Source organism: Grampus griseus, assembly GCF_964374135.1.
Source record: "Grampus griseus genome assembly, chromosome: 12".
NCBI lineage: Eukaryota > Metazoa > Chordata > Mammalia > Artiodactyla > Delphinidae > Grampus > Grampus griseus.
In genome coordinates this window covers 63508833-63525809 of record NC_139006.1, presented here as the reverse complement: position 1 = coordinate 63525809, position 16977 = coordinate 63508833, and the positions used below count along the sequence as shown (strand labels likewise).

Sequence of the window (16977 nt, the reverse complement as noted above, 5' to 3'; positions counted from 1 at the left end):
ATTTCTAGCTGAGAAGGGATGCTCCTTTTCTAAGCCTTTTGGGGACTGCATTGGTAGCCAGATTGCCCCTCCTCCCCTTTCCTCAATCCTACAAATCCTGGAAGGCTTCCTAAATGAAAGAGTTAGGGATCCAAAGTCTGACACTTTGGAGAGATGGTCTTAGACCTCAAGCATATTATCCATTGAATTAATGTGCCCCTCAAAGTACCTAACTCCTGTACTGGGAGCAGATTCTTCTGGAATTCCAGCCAGATCTGCTTCTGTTTCTATTTCTATTCACCCACATAGACACCCAAATGCACACCCTGGTCACATAGGAGAAAATACTTGTGTGACCCAGGGTAGCTTTTTATAGGCCATTTCATATAAAAACTGTTGGCTGTGTTAGTAGGGAGAAGGACCAAAAACCATAAACAGCCCTCCTACTTCTAAATCGAATAGCCTTTGCCCTAGAACATCCTCCCTGGTGGCTCTGGGAAGCGGAAAGAGAAGTATTAGGATGTGGAACAGCTCCACCGACTGGCTTCCTAGATACCCTTCGCAAGCTGTTTTTAAAAAGGGGTGAGTAGAGCTGCCTCTAAACTGACAATGGGAGACACCACCCTGGGGGTAAACTTTTGAAGGTAGAATTTCTGCTGAATGGGTTCATCTTAGCATATGTGTTGCAGGCAACAGAAGGGAAGAAAGGATAATGATTATTGGTTTTCTTTTAACTTAGCCCTGTGCTAGTCACTTTCATAATTATTACTTTATTTAATCATCACTCAACTATATTTAAGTAGCTATCATTGCAGGTGAGTTTCACTTGCCAAAGGTCACATATTTGGAGCATGCTCTTCATCACAAACTTTCGATGAGAAAAGTACTTCCATGTTTGAGGAGAGAGATGGAGGAAATGCAGGAGATTTTTAAAGGATATTTGGAAAACCTGTAAGACTCAGAGGATGACCAAGTATCTCTCCACATTCAACTGAAGGTACCCTCCTCAGGGAAGCCTTCACTTCAGAAAAAAATATATTTCAAGAAGTCTTACTGTTTGAAGTGGTCACTTGGTACTTCCTGCTTACTGATTTGAGATCTAAGTTTCTTTTCACCTTCAGTTCTACGGTGCTCTCTGCCTAACACAGTAGGTGCTTAATAAATGCTTGATGTGACTGGTTGGGTTCAATATTTCGGCAGAGGCTCGGGTGTCTGTAAGGTAAAAGTGACAAAGTTACCCGATTGGGGTTATGACTCCACTAGCTTTGCGAAGCCAGCGGCTTAGCGGCTTGTCGTGCAGATGAGCGAGGATGGGGCCTAACAGCGCCTGAACAGTGCAGAAATGAAGGGGAAGGGAAGATAACTCAGCAATTGAGGGGCATCGTGCCAGGCACTTATGTTCTAGACTTCACAAGACCATTCAGAGCATGCATTACTAGCACCATTTTTAACGAAGACAGAACGACGGTTCCGGTTAAAGAAAAATACCTGGCATCCCCTTTCCCTGGCCCTACATCCCAGAAAAGATCTCAGCCCTGGGCTTATTTACATCTCGGACCCCGCCCCCGTTTACCACCACGAGGGCCCCGCCCACTCATTCGCAGAAGGGCGCGCCCAGAGTGGGTCCGGTACCCGAGCTTCTGCAGAAACCTCTTCTGCCCGTGGCTCGTCCCGTCCTCTGGGCTTCCCCGGGGATGAGCACGTATCCACTCCCAGCTTGACTACTGAAGGTGGGCCAGGCGGCCCCCGACAGGCCCCACCCAGTGGCGCTGGCGAGAGACCGGGAGGGAGGTCAGGGCCGAGGTAGTGAGGGACGCGTGGTCGTTAGCGCAGCAGGTTACGTGCCTTCCCCTCCCCTTCCCAGAGCCTCTCGTGGGACCGCGCAAGAGACTAAGGCAACCCAAACCGCGGGCATCACACCCTGCCTACTCCTCCACCGCCCCGCCGGCCACGCCTCGCCTCACGCTCTACGGGGGAGGCGGGACCAATCAGCGAGCGACGTCTCCCTTCCGATTCGAGGCCCCCGACGCGCGGCTCACACCCCGAGCACCCCGTGCGCTGATTGGCTGCACGCGCCGCCGGTCCGGCCGGGAGGGCGGGGCGGCCGAAGGGAAAGGAGGTGGGGAGGTAGTGGCCCGCGACTCTCTGAGCCCCGCTCGCGCCCCGGCCTTTCCCGGGCGCTCGGCCTCCTTCTTTCCCTCCTCCGTTCTTCCGTACGCGCCGAGCGCTGCGCTCGGCCGGCGTGCCTCGCGCCCTAACGGGCGGCCGGGGGCGCCAATCAGCGGGCGGCAGGGTGCCAGCCCCGGGGCTGCGCCGGCGAATCGGCGGGGCTCGCGGCCCGGGGTGGGAGGCGGGTCTACCGCTCGGCCGCGGCGGCGGAGGAGCAGCTCCCAGCCAGCAGCCAGCGAGCGCCGAGCGAGCCGCCCGGAGGTGGGTGCGCCGCGCCGCTGCGGCCGGCAGCGGAGGGCGCAGGGCGGAAGCGGAGGTGGGCCGGCGGGCGCAGCGGGGGAGGACTCGGCCGTCCCGGCCGCCCGGGGTGGGGGCGAGGCGGGCGCGCGCCCGAGGGGAGGAGGGGCGGTGGCGGGACGCGCGTCCCCACCCCCTCCTTCCCGCGGGCGGCGTCCGGGCCCGCGCCCCCTCCTCGCGCGCCGGGGTCGACTGCCGGGCTCCGGCTGGGGGGCGGGGCGGGTGGCCGGGCGGCCGCGAGAGTGATTTCAGTCCTGCCTCCAATCGCCCATTCCCCTCTCCCCTCCCAGCCCCTCATCCCATTCGGAAGAGGAAGGAACAAAAGGTCCCGGACCCCCGGCTCTGACGGGGCGGGACCCGGAGCCTCGGTGCAGGTAACGCCGCGGCGCCCGGCGGGCCCATGGGGCTGGGGTGTGTCAATGTGGGGCTCGGGTCGGTGAGGCTCGCCGCGTCACCTGGCCTCGGGGGCCGGGGGCTGGGGTGTGGCGAGGTCGGGGCCGCGGGGCGCCGGGCCCTCGGGGTGCGGGAGCGCAGGGCGGGGCAGCCGGAGGGACGGGGCCGGCAGCCGGAGGGACGGGGTCGGCAGCTGGAGGGAAGGGGTTGGCGCTCGGAGCTGCCGCCCGCCCGCTGCCCGGGGCGGGGGCCGGCTGTGGCCCGTCCCCTGCGCCGCGAACACAGTCGGTAGTTTGTGGTTGTGATTTGCAAAGCCCGGAGGGACGGAGCTCTGGTTTCGGGAGTTGTTGGGAAGCCGAGTTAGGAGCGTGCGATACTTTGCTTCCACTTTTTTTTTTTTTTTTTTTTTTGGTGCTGTAACCTTTGTTAACCATTCTGGTCTCGGGGTTCAGAATCGCTTGTGTGTGCTCTCACACAAACACGCACACGGCTGATACTCTGTCCAGATCCTTCTCTACTCGCTTGTGAAAGTTGCTCTGTGAGCGGAGCCTATTTGTTTTTATCACACGCCTTTAGAGAGCACGCTGATTGATTTCACGTATTTCAAACTTGGTTTTCAAATCTGCAACTTTGTTTTGTTCTCTCCTGGGGGATACTGCCCTTGGGTTGAGTACTTTCGTCTTTTACTTACTTAACCGTTTTGTGGTTATGGTTTCCTTTTGATCCTAAACAAAAGAAAGATAGTACTTAGGTTAGTTTTGTTATTTCTTTCTCCTGACCATTTAAAAGCTAAATACTACCGGTTTGTTGTCAACTAAACCTTTATTTAAAAAGAAAAAATTTCCAGGTAAAACGAAAATGAAGTAGCATTTTCCATCTAAGTCCTGGCATGTTTGTTACAGTTTGGAGTATCCTAAATTTTGGTGTTTTAAACTTTTAAAACGACGCAAGTAATTAATAAATAAACAAGTGATCACGCAAACTCCATTTTTCCAAAAATGGTCCCTGAAATTTGAATTAATTTCCAGAATTCTGAATGATTAGTTCCTTTTCTTCTGATTTCATGTGAATTGAACCTTCACCACTGATTGTAAGGGTGCTTTCCTTGAGACTAATAAGATAATACATTTTCTATTATTCTGAAAATACATTAGCTAATTTTCTAGTTTTGATACCCTTTAAAAAAAAGTTTTTCTCACATACATGTGTAAGGTAAATAATTAAATTAAATTTGGTAAGTTTTGATGTGAATAAATAAGTGAAGCAAATATACACAGAGATGGGAGAAATAATGTAAAATGGATTTCATAAATGTATCATGGTTGGAGGATTTTTTTTTCATTTGCCTTAAAAAACCATACAGGGTATTGATAGAATTTTCTCCACCAAAAGGTCATTTAGAAAACATTTATATTAAATTCAGGAAGTAACACTGATTTTATTTTTAAAGTTCCTTAGTGTTTTTTTTTTTTTTTTGCCATAAAATTAGCTGTGGTAGTAAGTAAGAATAGTTCAAGTCTATGGGCATATCTAAGGTGATTACCCACTTACACTCTTAATGTTAAAATTGAGTTTAAAGTAGTTCATTGGTCTGTTTTAATTAATGTAATGTGATTGGTAACATCCATTTCTGGACTTGTTTTAGTAAGAAATTGCTGTTAGAACTTGGTTTTTATACTCCGTTCTTACCTTGTACAGTGATTTCACATTATAGGAGTTCAACAGAGTTTGGTTTTTCAAGGCTGTAAGTTAACCTGTGCCTAGTCATAAATGGTCAGATCTCTACACACACAATCTGTAAGGTTCATGAAATAAGAATCTTGTAAGAAACTGTGCAGAGTAATTTCCTGTTGTTTGTGGCTTGTCAGGCTTGGTGTGTGCTTTAACTCTTAAGTAGGAATTTGGGGATAGTTTTGTATATTTCAGCAGAAATTCTCTTTAGTAAGAACAAAGGTTGTTTCTACTTCAAGATGGCAAAAGGTCCCCTTTTCATTTTCATATTGTAAATATTACAAACATGTTGCTAAAATTTTGTTACTTCACATTGGGGGAAAATCCGTGAGTGAAAAATAGTTTAGTTACATAACCTGCTGATCAAAGACCTATTGAATTTTTACATTTTGCAAATATTTTCAGCTTTGGCTTTTCTAAAGGTGTGAAAGCACTCCTTATTCTTGTTTGGTTTTGATTTTGTTGGCTTTGTACTTTAGGACTTCTCGTTTTGTAGCAGCTTTTTTACACAGGTGTTTTTGTAATGCATATAAAAGTCGTATTTAGTGCAGTCTGGCAGATGGAGTCTCATTCTTATTCTTGGGACAAGAGTCATATTTAGAGGATGGCGGGGGGCATGTCTTTTGATGGGAGTAGAGGAGCCATTTTTATCTGTAAGAGGAAAGATTGTAAGTATTGCATTGTAAAGGTATGTCAGAAAATGTGAAATAAAAAGATTTCAAAACCAGTTCAGGAGAGGTTATGCATTTATTCAACAACTAACTTGTATTTATTGAACAGGTAACATTTATTCATTTATTAAACAGTAAAACAGCCTTTTGCTGTGTGTCAGGCCCTGAACTAGGCAGTGAAGTAACAGGGAACAAGTGTATCCCTGTTCCTTGATGGGATTAGAAAAGTGGAAAATCTTCATATCTCCTTGTCCTGTCCTCCAGTGTTTAGAGTAGGAAGATCATGTTAATGTACAAATTCAGGACTGAGCCAATTCCTAACGTATGCTTGCACGGCTTTCTTTTGAGTTTAGAGGACAGCACTAGGGAAGGTGTCACGTGTTAACTCATATTGTCACCGGGAATAGGTAGTGTATTTTTTGGGGGTGGGGGAACTTGTCACCATTTTTGCACAATCTCTACAAATTGAAGATATGACTAGTCTTTCAGAAGTATATTTGTTGCTGAGCAGGTGAACACTTGTAGAGCTAAGCCTAATTTGGCCTTAGTTTGATTATCCATTGCCTTTTATAGAAACCGGTTAGGGAAAGAAAGCAAACCTGAATCGGTCAGGTTCTAATGAAAGTATCAGAAATAAAGTATAAAAACAATTAGCTAAAACGAGAAAAAGGATTGGGCTGCAATCTTGTGTAATGGAAAGGCCCTGGGTTTTGGCGTCAGAGAGACCTAGGCGTATAGTCAGTTTCTCAGTCACTGTATTGGGCAAATTACTTAACTCCTGAGCCTTGGTTTTCTGATTGAAAATGGAGGTAATAACACCTTCCTCTTAAGGTTATTACATACAAAGAGTAAATGATTGTGATGAAGATACCTAAGCACAGTGCCTCAGACTAAGGGTCTGCTCAGAAGACCTTTGTTCTCTTCTGGTTGTAGCTTTCACTTGTTTTCTAATTCAGATGATTTTCCTACACTCTTCTCCTTGATCTATTATAAAATACATTTGAGAAACAGACACTTAGCGAAAAGGTCTAAGGTAGGCAAATTGTCCTAGTCCATACCTTTCAGTTCTAGTCATAGGAGAGAGATTGTGACCCTTAATTAGAACCTGTTGGCATTTATTTCAAATGTTTCTAACAAGCAAAGTTATCTTGCTTCTAAACCCATAGTAGATTAGAGACAAGTAGATTGTGGGTCATGTGGGAGGTTGAGGGGAGTCTAGTGAGGGGTGGGGTAGGAGGATGGGGAACTGTTAGCCTACTGTCTATTTTAAGGAAAAACAGATAACAGTCTGGTGAGGATAATGGAGATAATCTACAAGACACAAAAAACGAATACTCAGAGCCTAACTAGCATGTCTGGAACCATTCAGTGCAGGACCAGACCTGAAAACATAGTAATGAAAGTTCATCGATTAGATTAAATCATATTTGGGAAAATCTATTTAAAGAGAGCGGTAATCTACATAATATACTTTAGATTGTCATTCGGGATGATTAACAAATGTTCTTAAAGGGGTAGAACATGGTTCTAATGACTTATGACAGATCCAAAGTACCTGCTCTGACCAAGGTGCTTTTCATTTGTTTTGCCATTCAGAGTGCCGTGATTCCAGACTGAAAAATCTTTCATGCTAGGCCAGTAGTAAAGAAAGGTGATCTAAATGGTGTTGCACCCCAGGCCACACCTTTTCTTCGGAGTAAGTCATTTTTTTGTCAGTCTGCAGGGGTGTCGTGTACAACTTTTCACTCAGGTTTTAGGATAAAGTATGCTAGAGATTTCTAGGACTGAACAAGTGTGGACAGTTGGCTAGTCTGTCTGTTGGGGGCTTCATGCTTCTTTTATGTGACTTCTTTCCAATATTAGCCTTGGTAATTTTTTTTGATCCTCATCTTTCCTATCTCAGGGTTACTTTCTAAACCATCTACTCCATCAAATATTAATTGGTGACCTTGTAATTTATAGCCTTAGCTATTTGGAAAAAAGAAAAGGGTCTTTTGTTTTTAAACCAGTAGTACAAAAGTTATCCACCCTTTTTTGTTTAAAAATGCACAGTTTGAGGCTTATTGCTTATCTCTGATCAATTTTTTAAATTTATTCCATTTTATTTATTTTTGGCTGTGTTGGGTCTTCTTTGCTGCGCATGGGCTTTCTCTAGTTGCAGCGAGCAGGGGCTACTCTTGGTTGCGGTGTGCGGGCTTCTCATTGTGGTGGCTTCTCGTTGCGGAGCACTGGGTCTAGGCGCGTGGGCTTCAGTAGTTGGCAGCATGTGGGCTCAGTAGTTGTGACTCGCAGGCTCTAGAGCGCAGGCTCAGTAGTTGTGGCACACGGGCTTAGTTGCTCCGCGGCATGTAGGATCTTCCCAGACCAGGACTTAAACTTCACCGTGTCCCCTATATTGGCAGGTGGATTCTTAACCATTGCCCCACCAGGGAAGCCCTCTCTGATCAATTTTGATCATTACTCCAGGTTGATATAATTGTGATGTGTTCAATTAGGACATATTTCAATGCTGATTATAGGTAGACATCTCAAGGATAGCTCTGAGCTTCAATTTCAGTAATTTCATGTAGGGAGAATGTAATTTTGTCAAGCCAGATGGATTTAGACCCTGCCTCTGGTTTGGCTAGTTAGCCAGAAATATTAAGGTAGTTAAGGTAGTTGTGGCTCACATATGTGCCTTACATTCTAGAGTGTGTACGCGTTCCTCTTAGATATAAGGGAGCCACACTAACAGGACAGATGCCTGGTAATTTAGATCTTTAAGTTTGTGCTTTTAAGAAAATAAGTCCTGAAGTGATTCATTCTCATTAAAATTTGTGAGTTTACTGTCAACTTGTCACAAATTCTTCCAGATAGTTCTGTAATTTTCAAAATCTCAGAATTACTTTGGCCTCAAGACTAGAACAGTGGAAAGTGAGTGCAGACTTTAGTTTTGATCTGTTCAGTACACATGTCCAGTTTGCATCTGAAAACCTGTAGTGCCCTACTGTGACCTCCCTTCTCTTTCGGCGGGAGGGCATAGCTTCAGGTTTAATGGCTGAAGAATAACTGGGAGGAGCCACTGGAAGTTCATCAGATTTATTACCTTGAGTCTTTCAGTTCAGAAACTCGATCTGAGGAAGTAGCATAGTAAATCTGTGATCTTGTAGTTTGCCCGTTGAAGATAAAGTACATTTGCATATGCTACTTCAGCTTTTCCAAAAATTCTATAACGGGATAATGGTTATGGACTTGTAAATATTAAGGAAATGCTCCGTCTTAATCATCCTTCATTATAAAATGTGGGGAGGTGAATCTGGTTTTCAAAGTTCACAGAATAAACTCCTGATGAATGGTGCAACGGAAGCTGGGCCCATGGGCTTTCTTCCTTGATTTGAATGAACTATGGAAACTTTTCTGTTGACTAGAGGCGCTCTATCTATGGCAGTGAATGCAAATTTTTCATGTTTAGACCAGCCTTTTACTTTGTAGACAGGTGGTTAGGCTGTAGTTCATGTAAGCCTGCCAATTAAACTTTTCTTTATAAAATGTTTTAAGTATCAGGAGGGTTCCGCTTTTGCCTGAGGTTTGTGCGTTGGCCATATTTGCTCTAAACTAGTTTTCAAACCTAATGCACACACATACCTTTATGCACACAACAGCAACCAGAGAGAAGGCTCCTACCAGCAACAGCAACAGCATTATGCAGAATCTCAAAATGTAAGGGAAGTGACAGTTGCTGAAGCCCTGCCTGCTCAGTTTTCCTCTCATTCTTTGGCCCCCAGGAAGCCTTTGAAGCTCTAGAGGAGTAGTAGATCGTAGAGAAGAAACTTTCTGTAGACCCACACCATTCAATATAGTGGACACCAGCCACATGTGGCTATTTAGCACTTGAAATATGGCTTCTGTGACTGAGGAAGTGAATGTTGAATTTAATTTTAATTAATTTTAATTTAATAGAAAGTTGTGTTGGGCAGTGCTACTCTAGCCTTTGCTTTAACTGCACTTTTACACCCTGAGGACTTGTACCCAGTTGATGTGGGTGTAATTTGTTGCTTCAGCAGAAGGTCAATACAGACTCTGGGAGTTTGAAGGGAGATTGGAGTACTGAATATTTGTGCTGATTTGAGTCTGGGCTTGTGTAGTCTCTTAATAGTTGGATCCTTTTTCACAGTCCAGGGATGATAAACTAGTATGTAGTTTTATGTTTACAAGCTGAATATAGACCTATGGATTCCACACAACTCATTAAAGGTGAAAGGAATGTAACTCAAGTAAAGAACAGATAGAGTCTCTTTACACAGCAGTCCCCATATAATGGGGACTTTCACTGAAGTAGTGACCTGCTTTTAGGGTTAAATTCAAGCTCTAACATTACGTTTTAACAGTCCATAAAACTGAACACATGAATGTTTTCTCTTTGCTTTTAAAAGGCACATTACCCATCGCTCTCCATGGGGCCAACTTAGGTTTCCAGTTGGCAGTGTCTTTCCTTACTAGCGTACAACTTTGGGAAAAAAGCATAGTTACAGTGAGAATTGAGAAATCTGGGTTTTTTTTGGTTGTTGTTCTTAAAACTAGTTTTTACTTTTTTTTTTTTTTTTAATGCTTTCTATTGTCCTGGTTTCTTTGACTAAAACAATTATAAAAATCCAGGTCATTAGTAAACGTGTGATACATGTTTAAATGTGGATGGCCAAAAATCTAATAGTGATTTTATACTATTTCAGCAGGAACTTAGGTGTTCGTTATGAGGCAGCACCATCACATTTCAAGTATTTTATGTTGAAATATCTAACTTGATTTTCTTTTGAAATAAATATTTATATAGGTATTTGGAGAATGTTTTGTATTTGCAGTTTGAAGATATTTGAAATCTACATTTACTTTCTATACTTAATGACTTCCTTTGTTCTAAACTTGAACCTTGTGAAGTGTTTTTTGCCACTCTTTTTCATATTCGCCTTCCTGCTGCCCTTTTAGAAGTCATCACTGAATTCTGAATTGCCAAGTTTAGCAGTCTTTTCTCCATTATCGTACTACTTTCTTCAGTGTTTTTGCATCATTGACTATACTCTCTTTATCTAGATTTCTAAAAAATCACCTAAAGAGACATAGATTAGGCCCATTCCTCCTGCTACAAATGTTGGATAAAATGTAAAACATTTTTGGTTTTTATATATATATAGCTGATCTAGAGAGGGAGGGGTGAGAGGGAGAGAAAAGTCCCCAGGTACCAGAAATTTAGAAAATCAGTTAGTGTCAAGGAAAAGCTGGCCTTGGGGCATTTATTAGATAAATAATTCAGTAGCTGGGGCTGGGGTTGTAATGCCATTTGGGGAAAGGAGATAAAATTCTGGGAACTGTATACTAAAATATATATATATCTATATCTCTGTTCCGATATCATTGAAACTTCTGTGGCCTCTGAGAAAAACAAGCCTCAAGCTTCTCTATGGAAAAACTAGAAAAACACTAGTTTGTAGTGTTTTTGTAGAGGGACTTAAATATCACATGAAGGCCAAGCAGGGTAAATAAAAAGCAGACACTAGCTAGATGTAGCATAGTGGGTTTTTTAAATAGGTAATACATTATTGTATTCAGATTCAAAATTCCAAATTCAAAAGATACAAAAGGATATACAGTGAAAAGTCTCTTTGCCAGCCTGTCCCTGCCACCCAGTTGCCTTTCCAAAGGCAAGTAGCATTACTAGGTTTTCTTGTATTGCTCCAGAGATTTTATGCATATGTGAGCAACTTTGTGCATATATTACCTTTTAGTACAAAAAGTGGTTCTGTATTTTGCTTAATAATGCATCTTGTAGATTATTCCATGTCAGTACATAATGAGTACTTTTAAACTTTTTCTTTTGGTTGCACAGTATTCTTCTGTATGGGTGTCTATAATACATTTCATCAGTCCTCTGTTGATGGACATTTATTTCCAGTCTTGTGGTATAAAAATAGTGCTGTAATAAATAAGTTTGTTTATACATCATTATACACATACATAGGATAGATTTCTAGAAGTAGGTCAGAGGATATCTACATTTGTATTATTTATTTTAGGGAATGTACTTTATTCATTTTTTGAATAGGTAGTAAGAGCACATGGTGCAAAATTCAAAAGGGACAAAATAGTAAATATTTCAGATCTCTTAACTCCTGCTACCCAGTTCTGTATCCTTCTAGAGCTGCTCTGTTCAATAGTTAGCCACTAGCCACATGTGGCTCTTGAACACTTGAACTGTAGCTAGTCCAAATTGAGATGGGCTGCATTTGTAAAATACACACTAGATTTTTAATAATTAATTAAAAATAGAGTGTAATATATCTCCATTTTTAATACTGATTACACATTGAAATAATATTTTCGAGATATAGTAGGGTATATTAATAAAATTATTAAAATGATTACTTTTAACTATTTTTACTTTTTTAATGTAGCTAATAGAAAATTTACAATCACATGTGTGGTTTGCATTCTATTTCTGTTGAATGGCTCTGGCTTAAAGAAATTCCATATATATATATATATAAACAAGTCTGAATGCATGAGAATTCCTCTTATCAGGCCGGGTTTTTTTTCCTTTGCATTATAATCTGTAGCGTCAGAAATCTCGACGTTGGTTAAAACATACCAGGTGGTTCTTTACTGTCACATTTACTCTCAGCATTTACCATGATCATAGTGGGTCTCATCAGTGAAAGTCATGCTTCCATTGACTTTTACGATGTTTGTCCACTTTAGAGAGAAGCCTGATATTACTCTTTTTTAAAAAAAAATTAATTAACTTATTTATCTTTGGCTGCGTTGAGTCTTCGTTGCTGTGAGTGGGCTCTCTCTAGTTGCGGTGAGCGGGGCCTACTCTTCGTCGCGGTGCGCGGACTTCTCGTTACGGAACACAGGCTCTAGGCGCATGGGCTTCAGTAGTTGCAGCATGTGGGCTCATTAGTTGTGGCTTGCGGGCTCTAGAGTGCAGGCTCAGTAGTTGTGGAGCACGGGCTTGGTTGCTCCGCGGCATGTGGGATCTTCCCAGACCAGGGATTGAACCTGTGTTCCCTGCATTGGCAGGCAGATTCTTAATCACTGTGCCACCAGGCAAGTCCCCTGATATTACTTTTGCTACATGTTTTTGAACCTGCTCCAATCTGCACTGGTTGCCTACACCTAGTACACAGCAGTTGTCCTCGGATCCCCCTTCACTGTCATTTTATGGGGTTCACTGTCATCTTATGGGGTTCCTTAGCCTTTCTCCTTTGTTAGATCTCCTATTCTTTTGCTCTCCTTTCTTTTGATGAAACATATCCTTCAGGACTTCCTTTGAGAGAGAGTGTGTGTGGAAAATATTTGGAGATGTTACATGTCTGAAAATACCTTTATTCGATCCTGGGTGGGTAATAGAATTCTAGGTTAAAAATAATTGTTTTTCAGAATCATGAGGGCATTGCTCTGTTGACTTCACTTAGTGTTACTGTTGCGAAAATCAAATCCATTCTGACTCTTTTCTGTATGACCTTTCAAAAAATTTATCCCTGGAGACTTTTGGCTCTTCTTAGCATTCAGAAGTTTCATAGCCACCAACCTTGATGTGGATGTGTTTCATCCATTGTCCTGGGGTCTTGATGGGCCTTTTCAATCTGGAAGCTCCCATCTTTCAGTTCAGGGGATATTTCTTGATTTCTTTGATAATCCCCCCCCCCCCCCATCATCTCTGATGTCTTTCTGGAAGTTCTGTTTGGACATTTGACCTCCTGAACTGGTCCTCTAATTTTCTTCATTTTTCTCCACTATTTTCCATCTTCTTGTTCTGCTTTCTGGGAGATTTCCTATACTGTATCTTCCCACACTTCTGTTGTACCCCCCCCCCCCCATTTCTGCTATCAAGTCATCCAAGAGCTTTTCTTTTACACTTTGAATGTTCCCTTTGTAAAGTATGTTTCCTTTGTAGAACATGCTGCTCTTGCTTCAGGGTTGCTATATTCTCTCTTGTTTCTCTGGGTATAGTGATGATTTTGACGATGTTTTCTTTCTCTGTATAGTCTCAAACTTCTTGAAGGTTGCATTTTTCTGTTTTTGCTTGCATTTTTTCTCAGATAAACCAAGTAATTCTTGATTAAGAAGGTGGGGTCTAAAAAGCTGATTGGAAACTAAGCATGTGGGTCTTCTTTCAGTTTCACTGTAGAGTGATCTGAGTGGACCGTTTGTTGGTAAACTCTCAATATTAGTATCTGTATGTTTTTCCTCCTGGGTTGGTCAGGTAACCCAGAGAGGAGTCTTGATCTGACTAAATGGGTAAAGGTCTGGCTGCTAGTATCTTGGGAGCCAGAACTCAGTGGAGGAGGGGGTTGGGAGTGTCTGCTTTTAGTGTGCTTATGTTCATTTACTCCCTCTCTTCTCCTAACGGGACCCAGGCCATCTCCTAGTACAGGTAGACTGTTTTACTCTCTGCCAAGAATAAACATTTAGTCTTCTGGAGAGGAGAGGAGCAGTTACCCAGTGGCATAGAGTGGGGAAGTGGATCTAAGTATCTGATTGCTTCTCAAATATCCCTCACCCAATCCTGCCTATTTTATCTCCTTCCTCCTTCTGGCCCTCAGTTCCTGCTGTGACTGGTGGTGTCTGCTACTTAGCCTTTTGAGAATTCTGCTGTGTAAATCAGGATGTTTCTCCACAGGTAGCCTAGAGTTAGTAAGTAGTCTCTGATCTGTTCACAGTTATTACTCATCCATCCATTTTCCAATTATCAAAATTTTGCTTGTTTTCTTCTTACTCTTCTCCCTATCCTCATGAAATAGTCTTTTCTTTTTTCTTTTTAAATTCCTTTATTGTGTGTTGAGTTTGTTTTTTGTTTGCTGTCTTCACTTGCAATCCACTGATTAAAGTTTTCCATTAAAAATTTTTAAGGATAACCCTCTGAAAGAATTGGAGTAGAATGTATAACTCCAAATCAGTGGGGATGAGGCGGTGGAAATAAAGAATATGTGATCATTCAACTAGAAGGCAGGAAAGGAGAAAAAAGAAGCAAAGAAATTGCTTAGGAATTAGAAAACAAAATAAGATGATAGAAAATAAGCTTAAATATCTCCGTAAACCAATATATAATTTCAGATTAAGCTTGCTGGTTAATGGAGAATGAAAAATTAAAAATTAACTAAATGCTTTTTATTAGTAGATACACTTGAAACTATGATGACACAGTTTTAAAGTAAAGGGAAAAGATGCAAAAAGATGTACTAGGCATAAACTCCATTTGGGCTGCTGTAACAGAATTCCATAGACCGGGTGCCTTATAAAAACAGAAATCTATTTCTCACAATTCTGGAGGCTGGGAATTCCAAGTTCAAGGTGCCAGCAGATTTGGTGTCTGGTGAGGGCTCGCTTCCTACTTCATAGACAGCTATCTTTTTGCTGTAACCTCATATGGCAGAAGGGGGCAAGGGAATTCCCTGGGGTGTCTTTTATAAGGGCATTAATCCCATCCATGAGGGCTCCACTCTCATGACCTAATCACTTCCCAAAGGCCCCACCCCCAGATACGATCACATTGGAATTAGGTTTCAACATGTGAATTTGGGTGCAGGGCAGGGCAGGTGTGGTAGGGACAGTCTATAGCAGTCTATACGGTAACATTAGCAGAATTATAAGGGTAAGTCAACAAATGTGTAATAATCATTGTAGGAGATTTTAACATACCTCACAGTAATTTAAGAAGAGATAGGTAAAAAATAAGGTTTTACAGCACTGGAAATGTGCAGTTAGCAAGCATGCAACAATTACAAATATATTCTTTTCTGGTACACATGGAATTTTACAAAACTTGGTTATGTACTAGACCTCAGAGCAAATGTTGACAAATTCCTAAGAATTTGTACCTTAAAAATCATGTCCTTGGACCCTAGTGCAGTTAAGTTAGAAACATAACAGGAGGATAGCAACAACAGCTCCCAAATCCACAGTTGTATGCTGAAAAAAACATACTTCTAAATTTAAGAGCAACTCATAAAAATTAGAAAATGTTTAGGATGATGAAAATACTATCAAAACTGGGATACAGGGCTTCCCTGGTGGCGCAGTGGTTGAGAATCCGCCTGCCGATGCAGGGGACACGGGTTCATGTCCTGGTCCGGGAGGATCCCACATGCCGCTGAGCCGCTAGGCCCATGAGCCATGGCCGCTGAGCTTGTGCGTCCGGAGCCTGTGCTCCGCAACGGGAGGGGCCACAACAGTGAGAGGCCCACGTACCGCAAAACAAAAAACAAAGAAAACTGGGATACAACAAAAGTTCATTTGCCTGTCTAGGAAACTTACAACCTTAAATGTGTATTAAAGAATTAAGAATGTTTACTTAGTAAAGAAAAATAAGTTAACTATACAATGTAATGAGTTAGAAAAAGGAAGGAAATAAAGTTGAGAAATATTAATAGGGGAAAAATAGATATAACTGGAACAACTAAGCATAAGGTGCTAAGTTGAAAAGACTAAGTTTGATAGAGGAGGAAGAGAAGGCACAAATGTGTTAGAAATGAAAAAGGGATAGGACTGCGGCCAAATTGAGATTTCAAAACTAAGAACACTGAGCAGCTTTTTGCTTTCAGATTGGAAAACAGGTAGAATGGAAATTTCTGGCAAAATAAATTACCAAAATTGGCTTAAGAATAAGAAACTTGATTAGATTATAATGTTAAAATTTAAATTCATAGTTAGATATTACACCAAAATGAAATTAAATAAAAATCCTCAATCAAAAAACCCAAACCCCAAGTGAAAATTCCAGATGGGCAAGTTCTATTAAACTTAGGAAGAACCAGTAATTCCAGTGTTATACAAAATGTCATAGAAAAAATCATTTTGCTAGGCAACCTGTAATCTTGATACCCTCCCAGCCATCGAGACAAGTGTAGTACCAGAAGGGAAACATGTAGGCTACATCTCACTAACGAACATGGCAATAACATTTTAGGTAAAAAATGTTAGTATTTGCTCAAAACAAAAAAAAAACACTGTGACTATTTAGGGTTTGTCTCAGGAATGTAAAAATGATTAAACATTAGGAAACCTGTAAATGAAATTCATTACATTAACACATCAAAAGAGAAAAACCGTATGATAATCTCAGTGGGTGAAGGAAAGCATATGATAAAATTTAGTACTTATTCTTGACAAAAATTCTTAGAAAATTAGGAATTAGGGAACTTGCCTAATTTGAGTAAATGGTGTTGGTTTAAAAAATAGAAGTGTACCTATGGCATGATTCCAACGATGTGAATTTCCAGAACAGGTAAAATTACTTTGCTAGAAATCGTGGGTGTGAAGGGTAGATTGACTCAAAAGGGACCCAAGGAATCTTTTTGAGATGATGAAAATATTCTGTATCTTGACTGGGATGGTGGTTATATGGAGGTGTATATTTACCAGGACTCACTGAATTATATGTTTAACATCTGTGCATTTTATTGTATGTAAGCTGTGCCTCAATAAAGTTGACTTTAAAAAGAATACAGTTGACTCTTGAACTGCATGGGTTTGAACTGTCTGTGCCAGTCCACTTCTATGTGGATTTTTTTTTCCAATAACTATGTACTACACTATTCATGGTTGGTTGAATCCTCACATGCAGAACTGTGATACAGAGGGCTAACTGTAAAGTTATATGCGAAGTTTTGACTGCATGGGGGGTCAGCACCTCTAACCTCCTCATTGTTCAAGGGTCAACTGTACATAAAAACCAGTGCATTACTATATGCCAGCAAAAAAC

General features: G+C 41.9%; 1 protein-coding gene across 3 annotated transcripts in view; it reads left to right on the top strand.

Annotated features, from left to right (window-relative positions):
* The first annotated feature begins 2338 nt into the window (after nt 1-2338).
* The window catches only part of SMAD2 (SMAD family member 2), a 96698-nt gene continuing 82059 nt past the window's right edge, over nt 2339-16977 (top strand). The window contains exons 1-2 of one of the 3 annotated variants that reach the window (XM_082668198.1): nt 2356-2409; nt 2736-2819. The gene's annotated coding sequence lies outside the window, so the exon portion shown is untranslated. Of the gene's footprint in view, nt 2410-2675; nt 2820-16977 lie in introns of those variants that run through there. The other 2 variants (XM_082668199.1, XM_082668197.1) reach the window with 2 other exon arrangements.